An 11,686-nucleotide genomic window follows, 5' to 3' on the forward strand; every position below is an offset into this window, starting at 1 on the left:
GCGGTGCTGGTCTTCCACGGCTTTCTGGAGCTTTGGCATGGCCGCACTCGTCGCGCCCTCATCTTCGACCTCCGTGGCTTCGGTGCCGGTCCCTCCTTCGACTAGGCGCCTGCTTTGGACGATCTTGAGAGGTGGTGATGCGTGAGATGTGGTGGTGCAGGTGCGGCCACCCAGGACAAGTCAATTGCAGCCATTGTGCTCGCGGGGGTCAGAGCTACCTGTAGACTGTAGTAGCGACACAAGTAGCGCCGGTGCCGCTAGCTGTGCACGCTGCACGTTGTGGTTGTGTAAGACGTCCTAGCCGGGATGAAGGTCCACACAGGTCTCTCCTTCACAGAGGATGTCATCGAGCGATGGTGATATGCGGGATGTGGTGGTGCAGTTTGCCGCCATTCATGCCGAGTTTGATGCAGCCACTATCAACATCCTAGCGTGTATCGGTTGGAGTCATCTCCCGCATTGACGTGAGAACCATGCTGGCTTGCTGCAGTGGTACATCATTCTCCGTGTCGTCGAGGTTGAAAGGCTCATTCAACTAACTAACCCTCTGGAATAACCATCGAAACTCCTTGCTCGCCACGTTCGATTCGATTTATTGTTTGAACTCTCGGTCACGAAACTCAGTTCACTTTAACCGTAAAACAAGAACGTATGCTCCTGCCAAAAAGAAGAAGGTATGCTAAAATTAAATCAGAAGACATAGGCGATGGCATGCCACCCCTGGTATCGCTTGATGCAGACAGACACCAGTAGAGGGGAGGCGGAGGTGGTCGAGGAGCATGACAACGTAGGTGGTGGGATCCGCTGGGACGCCGGAGTCGCCGAAGCCACGGAGGTCGGGGACGAGGGCGCGGCGAGCGCGGCCATCTGGTGGCACCAGTACAGCCAAAGCTCCGGGAAGCCATGGAGGAGGAGCACCGCCTGGACGGCGCTGGGGCCTGGCGCCCTGCTCGGCCATGAGGAGGAAACGCCATTCAGTATGCGTCCCAGAACGCCGCACGGCGCCGGACTCCTCCATGCTCGCCGCACCGCCCCTGCCCTCTTCTCGTATCAAATTAAATCTACCAATCGGAGGAGTTGGCCCACATGGACAAGTGGCGGTCTTTTATTGGCCCTGCACAATATTTCCTGCAGGGAGCCCTGCAGCTGAGCCGAACCCATGTAAAATCCCCTCTCTAATCTCTTGGACCCCTGGTTTTCAACGGTGGGTGGGCAGGTGGCCTGTGCTTTCTGTTGCATACAAAGAAAAAAATCAATAGGAAAGGGAGCACGCAACTGCATTGTCTAGTCTGGCCTAAGTGCCTTGTTGGAAACTGCACACTTCAACGCGCGAATTAGCAGCCCTCCAAGCAAACTAGAGGAGGAGTCTTTGACTGCCGTCACGTAGGTTTCCGACATCTTCGACCCACTCAACTGCCCTCTCGGTCCACCTTTCTTTCACTCCATCCCTGTTTCTCACTTGCTTTGCATCCACACCCGCCTCGCCCGCCGCCGTCGTTGTACCTCTCATGTGGCCGCCCAGGTATCGTAGGATGTCTGCAGCCCTCACCAACGCGCCTGCCCTCCTTGGACTATGTCGCCATCCACCCAGGACCCCTCCGCAATCAAATACCCTTCGCCCCTTGCCGACGACGTCCATGGCGGACACCACGCCCAACATGGTGTACCATGGTGGTGGGATACTCAGTGAAAGGAGCATGAGTTGTTTTACAATGCGTGGATTAGTCGTATATGTGGACTTTGTAGTCATGAAATCAAGTGGCTCGATCTTTTAGCGATGTGCGCATAGTTCATTTCATGCGCGAAAGCACTTCGCGCCCTATGACATGCACATCGTCCATGAACGTAATGTGATGTCGATATCCCTTCGATGGTACACCATCTGCAACTCTGACATGAAGTTTTACGGTTGAATGAGTGGAGACAATGTGGTCATTGGGCACGTCAACCATGGAGATCGTAAGTTTTGCTTCTTGTTGCTCTACATGTTGGTTAATTCATTCATTCATTAAGTGTTGCTCTACACGTTCTATAGCCCGCACGCTCTGTCATGATGTACTATAGGACCGAGAGTAGACCATTCACGCACATACATAGGGGTAGCGGTGCGACATGTGCCGGCTCTGATTCTAGTATCGTAGAATTTGGAATCAGTGAATTCAAAAAACTTGTTGGACATTTGGTTATCTCGTTGAATTTGAACTATTGTTGTACTAGAGATATTTGCATGCCATTGATGAATAAATTGTGCTATTTTCTATAATTAATTTGAGTGTTACGGGCATGGTTTAGTTAAACGAAGGAAATATTGTCCATTTTTATGTAAATTATGTCTGGACTTTGATGAATTTCGTTGTGTTTGATGAAATCCATCATGCTTGTTCAACTTTGTTTTGAAATGAGTGCGGAAATCCATCATGTTTGTTCAACTTTGTTTTGAAATTGGCGCGGATAACGTAGGATGGTTGGCTCCCGCATCATTATCTACGGACTAGTCTCCATCACTCCGCGGATGGATACGGGTGTCGATTTGAGGGTCAGCGTTGAAGATACCCTTATGACACAGAGAATAGCAAAACCAGCATAAATCATGAAGAAAGTACGAGTAGAACTGCAAAGAGGATTTGTATAGCAGGTAGGACGGGGCACAGATCATGTACCGTTCATCTATTTGTGCCAAGATTCGGAAAATGGTTTGCGTATCTAGTTTGTTTATTGTTTGTTATTATGTTTAATGTATTTGTATATCATGGCGACATATCTGTTTGTGTGGGATATGGTACCTTTTCCGTGGGATCGCCTAACAGTGAAATACATAATTGAACATAAATAGGATGAGCAAAAATGATTTATTATGCCATTCTCGTGTTGTTCTTTTTGGTTCTTGTTTGTTCTTATCTTTCTATGTTCTCATGCAAGGCCACTCATCTTCACCATCATTTCCGTCGAAGAAATAGAAGAGAGCCTCTGCCTTTGTTAACGATTGAAGAGCTTCAATGATATCAACAAATAGAGCAGTATATTTGCTGAAAAATCATGAAGATTTTGCTGAATCTCATGGTTCATGTTTATGTTGCTTTCTATTTGTTGTTCTACTTGCTGGTTTCTTCGAATAACTTTATTGTTCAACATATTGGGTCTGTGTAGTACGTGAGAATTCTGTTGGAGGTGGAGTGGTGGCAAAGCTCGAGGATAACCTGATGGACAAACAGGTCCATACATAGGAGTGTTGCATTGTACGTATGACTTGATCCTTTTGTGCATGTTATAATGCTAAGGGTAACTCCAGAACTATTAGATCTGGGGCTTCATAGGATGAATATAAATTTATGCCTTACACTAAAAAAGAAGTTATAATTATCGCATTACACTTGCATCCTGGAAGATTGCTATAACTATCAAGCAAGCACTCCACCAAGCATGTTCGTATAGGCCAGGTAGCCCTGATAATCCACTATGGGAGTGCCACAAGATACACGATTTTTTTCATCAAAAAGCATTCAGACAATAAGGAATCCTTTTAAGTAAGGAATAAGGAAACGCCGAGGATAATTATATTCAGCTTAACAGCACAAAACTGGATCATTGTGCTGTCATAACACAGAAGATGAACCTTCAAGCTATCCTAAAGCAAATCCATCAGACTGAATGAATGAACGCAGCAAGGTTTCTCTTGAGAGAATTGACAGCAGATAGCATCTGCAGATTCTTGGTGTCGCGTTTCCAATTGGCGTTGTTAGGAGATGCATCATCCTGTGGCTCCATAGGTGGTTCACTATCCAATGTGCCTACACGCGCACCCTTCTTCCCAGCTTGTTTTCGCACCAAGGTGGCTCTCCTGTACACAACAATACACAGTAAGCATAAATTTAACGCAGTCAAGGTCAAGCAGACTGTACAGTAGCAGGATAGGGAAACGACGACCTCTTGTACTGGGGATCAGTAGGATCCAATGCATACAGGGGAGACGTGAACATGGGTGAGAACCTCTCATCTTTGCTAGCATCGATTTCACCAACTTTGTCCTCGACAGAATCCTTGCCCTTCTTGCCCTTTTTAGTCTTGTGTTTTATGTTATAACCCTTTGCACCATTGGCTGCATCCTGGCCAGCAGCAACCAAGAGCTCCAACTCTTCTTTAGTTGCTTCTGGCTCATAATGTTCCTCTCGAGACTTGTCCTTTGCTTTCTCTTTGGCCTTCACCTTCGGTTTCTTCATGGGCTTAACTTCTTCGTCCGACTTTTCACCATCAAGGAAATCATCAGCGCTATATTGGTCACTATAGCCATCGTCATCCTTTGACCACCTCTTTCTAGCCTTCCACTTCTCCTTCAATTTTTCTTGGTGCATCTCCCAGACAGTCTTTGTCTCAATGCTCTTTCTCTCAAGGATACGTTTGCTCAGGTCCTCGAGCCCCATGTTGAATGTTATCTCCATGTCCTCGTCATCTGTTCGTTCCTCTTCAGATTTATTTCCTTGTTGTAGTAAACGAGCCAACCTTTCCTCATTTGTTAACTTCCTTTTCGCTACACCATTTGGCAGAGACTCGTCATTGGAATCATCTACATCATCTTCTGATGCACTGCCACCACTTGCTATATATTTACCATAGCCATCAAACTGCAACAGAAAGAATACAAGACGTCGAAGTTGGATAAACAAAGTAGAGGACAAGAAACAATAACCAACAGATGGAAACTTTTCATGAGACAAACGAGTAGAAACATGCCTGCCATCATTATCAAGTTATGTGATTTTGTAAGAAACTCACAGTTGTTCAAACAAGATATGAAAAAAATAAAAGAGTTTTGGATGATACTGTACTTATTCCTTTATTATTCACTAGTGCTGAAAGCCTATCTTGAGTCTTGACAGTTGACACAGGGTTTTCGTCCCTTGACATTTATACATTCAAAGAGAAACTAAGTTTTTAGTTTTACGTTAGCAAATAAAATAATTTAATTAAAATACTAGAGCTGACCTCGTGTTTGAACTTTTGCATCAAGATCTTACGCTCTGGTTCATCATCATCCCAGGTGGACTTAACTTTGGTACGCTGCAAAGCAGGAGTCTCAAAATCAGGCGCCTTGTAACTCAGAGGTGCCTGCACCAAGTCAAACAAGTTACCAACTGAAAAGACCTCTTTTAGTACTACGACTGAAAGGCAGAATGACGGAGGGGACGGGATCGGGCAAAAGCTTTTGCCAATAAGCTCAGTGGACTCATGCAGAGTCGATTGCCCTCTGGTGATCAAGTGTTGAAGCGGCATGGACCAGGAGATGGCCAATGTCCTTTATTTGGTTATTATGTCCCTGGCAAAGGTGCAGGTGTCCGTGCTCTGAAGCTTCAACGAAATCTCGGTGGAGAAGGACAAATCGTGATTTTTCTGATTTGTTGTAGGTTCCTTTTTGTAAAACAAGAGGTGATGTGTTTTTTTAGTTCTTTATTACGAGGTCCTCTGTGTAATTTAGGGTATAATCCCACCGACCAGTTTTAATGCAGTTTCTGGGTCCTTCATTTGGGACCCTTCCCTTGTTCAGAAAAAAATATAGATGCATATACGATCTATTCAAGTAATATACCTCTGTAGCTACATCACGAGCAGGATATTTGAACTCCCTAGAGTCATCAAGAAATTGCAAATGGAACACATTTGCCGTTTTCAAGAACTCGGTACCATCAAGAGTTGTGTATAGGTGATCTGCAGTTGCAACGGAATCACACAACACAACTGCATAGTAGTACCTGCAGCAAGATCAATATAATCATCAGAGAGGAGAACAAAGACCCTTGGCAAGTAGCAACATTTTCATATGGTAAATATCAATGATGGATAGACAAGGCCATAGACATATGCGCACAATCCCAAACATGTGAAGGAGAAGCCGCCATAGTTACATTTACACAACTGGAGGGGATCCTCTCGATGTAGCTTTTGTGATACGGATGAAACAGTCAAACACCTCTTTCTCGATTGTCCTTTGGCAAAGATTCTTTGGCAATCAGTTAACATTGCCTTCAATATTACTCCACCGAATAGTATTAGCACGTTATTTGGGACGTGGTTGGATGGGATTGAGTCCCAAACAGCAAGACACATTCATGTAGGAGTATGTGCTTTATTATGGGCTATCTGGAATTGCAGAAATGTTTTGGTCTTTAACAAAACAACAAACACTCACTTTTGTAGGTTATCTTCCGAGCCACTGCGTGGATCCGTATGTGGTCGTTACTCACTCCGACGGAGGCCAGGGAGCGTTTGGTTACTGGATCTATCCGACGGGAGATGGTAGCACGGGATATTTTCAGCCGGTTTGGATGGCGGTCATGTAATAGGATAGACAATTAGTTTTCTTATCTCTCTTTTGCCAGCCGGTTGTGGCTTTTATTTTGGTTCCTTAGCTCTTTGTGAGCAGCTTTTGTTTGAGACTTTGAGACTATTGTTGAACCTGTTTTTATTCGCTAATAAAGGTGGCCATATGCATCATTCTGATGCAGAGGCTGGGGATGTCCCCTTTTCAAAAAAAAGTTACATTTACACAGGATCTGAACATTTTTATATTTTAATTAGCAAGAGAATATTATGGAGTGTATTGTTAAAAAAATCATTCAAACTCTTCTTGGTAAGTCCCAGACAAATAGAAGTAAACAAGATGATAATCAACAAAGGTATCTCTATGCTTTGTTGCTAACCTGAGTTTGTTTAGCTCATAAGTACGGAGCTTGTTGTTCTCAGTCTCATAGTCAAGGTCACTATCTTCTTTGCCATCATCGTCATCATCGTTGTTATCATCTTCCCCATCATCATCACCATCACCATCAGCGCCAATAAGAGCAGAAGGGCCTTGAGTTGCCTCAATGTTCATGCACTTCAGTCCAAATTCTGTTGGATATACCCAAACTGATACAACTCACCCACCTTTCGGGATACAGGATGTCATGACCATATACAAGTCCACCGCCTGTTGAAAGGGCAAAACAAAGGAACACAATATCATTGAGCCCAAGCAGCCAAAGAGAATTTTTCATGACCAACACAAACTATAAATGCCAAGGGGTTTGTTCCATTGTTTGGATCTCCAATTAAGCAAAATACAGGATTTCGTTCAGTTAAATACGGACTATTATCAAAATATTTTGTTGGGGGTGCTGCAAAAGTCATAGAAAGTGCTTGAATACTTAACCAAACAAACAATACACATACAAATGCAAAAAACAATCATTACAAGTGTGTTTGAGTAATGGGCATTTCTTTGTGAAGTTTTGGATTCAGTTCCACTCTAAGGGTTCAAATTTAAATTCCTTACCGAAACAGATCCTTAGGGGTAAGTTTGCACGGATGTTCTGAGATATTGGCAATTAGCACACCTGCAACACAAAGAAATGATGATGTTTGCGCTGATTTGGGTATACATAAATATGGACACATTTTAACTATATACATCATTGTGTGAGGATGTCTGGACCAAAGAACCCAGTAATTTGACAGCACTTCAGAATTTGTTCTTAATCCTGAATATCTACATTTGGTGCATTATCTCAACTAAAAACAGGCGGATTTTAGTGATACAGATTTCACCTGTTCTCAACAAAACAAGAAGATGACAAATGAAAACATCTTTAAGGTAAACAACATGAATCTATGCATCGTACTTCAACCTAACAAACTAACAAAACAACATAGTTTTTTTTTCAGAACTCCTTACTGTCTTATATTACGTTACAAAGGGAGTATTTAATAAACTGCCATCTAAACAACCCTTAAAGGTTTTATATAAGTCTGCCATAAACACACAAATGCACGACGGAAGAAATGCATATCAACCTCACAGAAAAGGAACAAGTTGGCCTCAAAACACATTCGATTCTGATGCAACTCAAATAATAAAACTGCCTTTTGAACATGGCTGAAATTGTTGAGGCAGACGGATTACTTGTCAAGATAATAGAAATTTGAACTGGCATGCACCTTAATATGATCCCAGTCCATATTCACAACAGCAAGCCTGTGAGTTTCCTTGTCAACACAGGTGCATCATCATGCCTCGCCATCAAGTAATGAGCAATGTCACAGCCCACAGAGTACTGCAAAATAAACAAATGCATATTAATCTGTGTGCTTTTCTAGGAATGAAGCTGACAGATTTGGAAGGGAAACATCACCTGGTCATTGTCGTCCTCCTCTACCTCGTCATCGCTACTGGAACTCTCTTCTTCCTCTAGCCCATCCTCTTCTTCCTGCTCATGATCGAAAATGTTTTACGGAACCATGGTTTAGCTGAACCTATGCTCAACACCATTGATTTCTGTACACTATTCCTGAGGATCCATGCATGATTGATTAAAAAATGCAGTTGGCATGTATGTCTATTCATGAGGATCCATGCATGGTTGATTAAAAAATATAGTTGATATGTATGTCACAGATCCACATGTAGTAGGATGTTAAATCGTATGGCATAGACAGTGGCGGAGCCAGGAAAACTTAATCAGGGGGGCCAACTAATGTTAAATCATGTTGGGGAGGGCCAAAGCCAGCAAAATCATCATAATACACAATATTAGCAGCAGATAATCCCTCATGTAGTAGCAAAATCTGCATGTTGACCTGGGCCGGGGCCCTTGCTAGCACCCCCTGCCTCCGCCACTGGGCATAGACCATAGGTTCGGCTGAACCATGGTCGTGAATCACGTCTCTCGCTCATGATCCTCCTCCTGACAAATCAGCTCCTCCTGTTCCGCCTTTTCATAGTCCTTCTCGTCCCCCTCATCTTGGCTGAGATAGTAATGCAGCATGGGGTTCTCCCTGTCCCTGGCGCTCTTCTTGCGGCGTCTGCTGCGCTTGTCCACCGGCGCCGCCGAAGAATCGAACATGGGGTCCGTGAGCATGGGGGTCATGAACCTCGAGTCGAGGGCCACCTTGGCCTCCTTCCGCCGCATCGGCCGGAACCTCGGGTCGGTCCGCGCCGCCGCGAACCGCTCGTCCTCCGTCGCCCGCTTCATCTTCGAGTCGAGGGCCTCCTTCCGCCGCATCGGCCGGAACCTCGGGTCGGTCCGCGCCGCCGCGAACCGCTCGTCCTCCGTCGCCCGCTTCATCTTCGAGTCGAGGGCCTCCTTCCGCCGCATCGGCCGGAACCTCGGGTCGGTCCGCGCCGCCGCGAACCGCTCGTCCTCCGTCGCCCGCTTCATCTTCGAGTCGAGGGCCTCCTTCCGCCGCATCGGCCGGAACCTCGGGTCGGTCCGCGCCGCCGCGAACCGCTCGTCCTCCGTCGCCCGCTTCATCTTCGAGTCGAGGGCCTCCTTCCGCCGCATCGGCCGGAACCTCGGGTCGGTCCGCGCCGCCGCGAACCGCTCGTCCTCCGTCGCCCGCTTCATCTTCGAGTCGAGGGCCTCCTTCCGCCGCATCGGCCGGAACCTCGGGTCGGTCCGCGCCGCCGCGAACCGCTCGTCCTCCGTCGCCCGCTTCATCTTCGAGTCGAGGGCCTCCTTCCGCCGCATCGGCCGGAACCTCGGGTCGGTCCGCGCCGCCGCGAACCGCTCGTCCTCCGTCGCCCGCTTCATCTTCGAGTCGAGGGCCTCCTTCCGCCGCATCGGCCGGAACCTCGGGTCGGTCCGCGCCGCCGCGAACCGCTCGTCCTCCGTCGCCCGCTTCATCTTCGAGTCGAGGGCCTCCTTCCGCCGCATCGGCCGGAACCTCGGGTCGGTCCGCGCCGCCGCGAACCGCTCGTCCTCCGTCGCCCGCTTCATCTTCGAGTCGAGGGCCTCCTTCCGCCGCATCGGCCGGAACCTCGGGTCGGTCCGCGCCGCCGCGAACCGCTCGTCCTCCGTCGCCCGCTTCATCTTCGAGTCGAGGGCCTCCTTCCGCCGCATCGGCCGGAACCTCGGGTCGGTCCGCGCCGCCGCGAACCGCTCGTCCTCCGTCGCCCGCTTCATCTTCGAGTCGAGGGCCTCCTTCCGCCGCATCGGCCGGAACCTCGGGTCGGTCCGCGCCGCCGCGAACCGCTCGTCCTCCGTCGCCCGCTTCATCTTCGAGTCGAGGGCCTCCTTCCGCCGCATCGGCCGGAACCTCGGGTCGGTCCGCGCCGCCGCGAACCGCTCGTCCTCCGTCGCCCGCTTCATCTTCGAGTCGAGGGCCTCCTTCCGCCGCATCGGCCGGAACCTCGGGTCGGTCCGCGCCGCCGCGAACCGCTCGTCCTCCGTCGCCCGCTTCATCTTCGAGTCGAGGGCCTCCTTCCGCCGCATCGGCCGGAACCTCGGGTCGGTCCGCGCCGCCGCGAACCGCTCGTCCTCCGTCGCCCGCTTCATCTTCGAGTCGAGGGCCTCCTTCCGCCGCATCGGCCGGAACCTCGGGTCGGTCCGCGCCGCCGCGAACCGCTCGTCCTCCGTCGCCCGCTTCATCTTCGAGTCGAGGGCCTCCTTCCGCCGCATCGGCCGGAACCTCGGGTCGGTCCGCGCCGCCGCGAACCGCTCGTCCTCCGTCGCCCGCTTCATCTTCGAGTCGAGGGCCTCCTTCCGCCGCATCGGCCGGAACCTCGGGTCGGTCCGCGCCGCCGCGAACCGCTCGTCCTCCGTCGCCCGCTTCATCTTCGAGTCGAGGGCCTCCTTCCGCCGCATCGGCCGGAACCTCGGGTCGGTCCGCGCCGCCGCGAACCGCTCGTCCTCCGTCGCCCGCTTCATCTTCGAGTCGACATGCTTCACCTCAACCGAGCCTGCCACCGTAGCGTCGATCAGGAGCAGGAGCTCGAGTCGGGGGCGAGTGGCGGCGGGGGTGGATGTGGGAGAGGTTGTGGCGGCGGGTGGGGGACAAGGGCACCGACAACGCTACACGCTTATATCGAAGAAGAAAATGGCATGAAATTCATAAATTGCGTGATTGGCGACCAAAGGTGGCCAACGGCCGGCTTTATGAAAAAATATCAGGAAAAGTAAAACGGGTCATGCCGTACCAGCACGTGGGCTCTAGGTCGCGACCCAGGCATTGCACACGGCGAGCCAGAAGTCTCGAAATCACTAATTAAGTATTTGTTGCAAAGAACAGTCCACTTTTCTAGGTCGCGACAAGTAGTGCACATGCAATGCGTCATTTGTCTCAACATGGAAGTTTTCCTTTTTTGTAGATCCGTTTATTCAAAACGTTTTATCTCTTAAACCGTGCGTCCAAATCTCGAACCGTTTTCACTATTGGATTTCTCGCGTCGAGATCTTCTAAACTAGATCCCATGTTGATAGGTTTTGACGAACTTTTTTTTACGAAAAAAACGGGACGAAAAAACCGAACCGGGAGCATGATTTTTTTTCCCTTTTCGAAAGAGGCACGCCCGCGCATCTCGCGAAATCACAACCGTACCTCTCGTGGAAGCAAAACCGCGACTCTCGTGGAAGGAAAAAAACAGAAAACGCGTTTTTTTTCGTTTCCGAGAGGCACGCCGTGACTCTCGCGAAGGCACAACCGTGCCTCTCACGAAAGCAAAACCGTGACTCTCGCGAAAGAAAAAAAAACAAAAAACACGTATTTATTTCCCTTTCCTAGAGGCACGGCCGTGACTTTCGCGAAAGTACAACCGTGCCTCTCGCGAAAGCAAAACCGTGACTCTCATGAAAGAAAAAAAACAGAAAACGCGTTTTGTTTTTCCCTTCCCTATAGGCACGGCCGTGACTTTCGTGAAAGCACAACCATGCCTCTCGCG

General features: G+C 48.8%; 1 pseudogene; it reads right to left on the bottom strand.

The window, feature by feature from the left end:
- Nucleotides 1-3,525: 3,525 nt before the first annotated feature.
- On the bottom strand, nucleotides 3,526-10,676 carry LOC125528289 (annotated as a pseudogene).
- Between the last annotated feature and the right edge of the window lie 1,010 nt (nucleotides 10,677-11,686).

Source organism: Triticum urartu, unplaced genomic scaffold (genome assembly GCF_003073215.2).
Source record: "Triticum urartu cultivar G1812 unplaced genomic scaffold, Tu2.1 TuUngrouped_contig_4772, whole genome shotgun sequence".
In the NCBI taxonomy this organism is placed as follows: domain Eukaryota; kingdom Viridiplantae; phylum Streptophyta; class Magnoliopsida; order Poales; family Poaceae; genus Triticum; species Triticum urartu.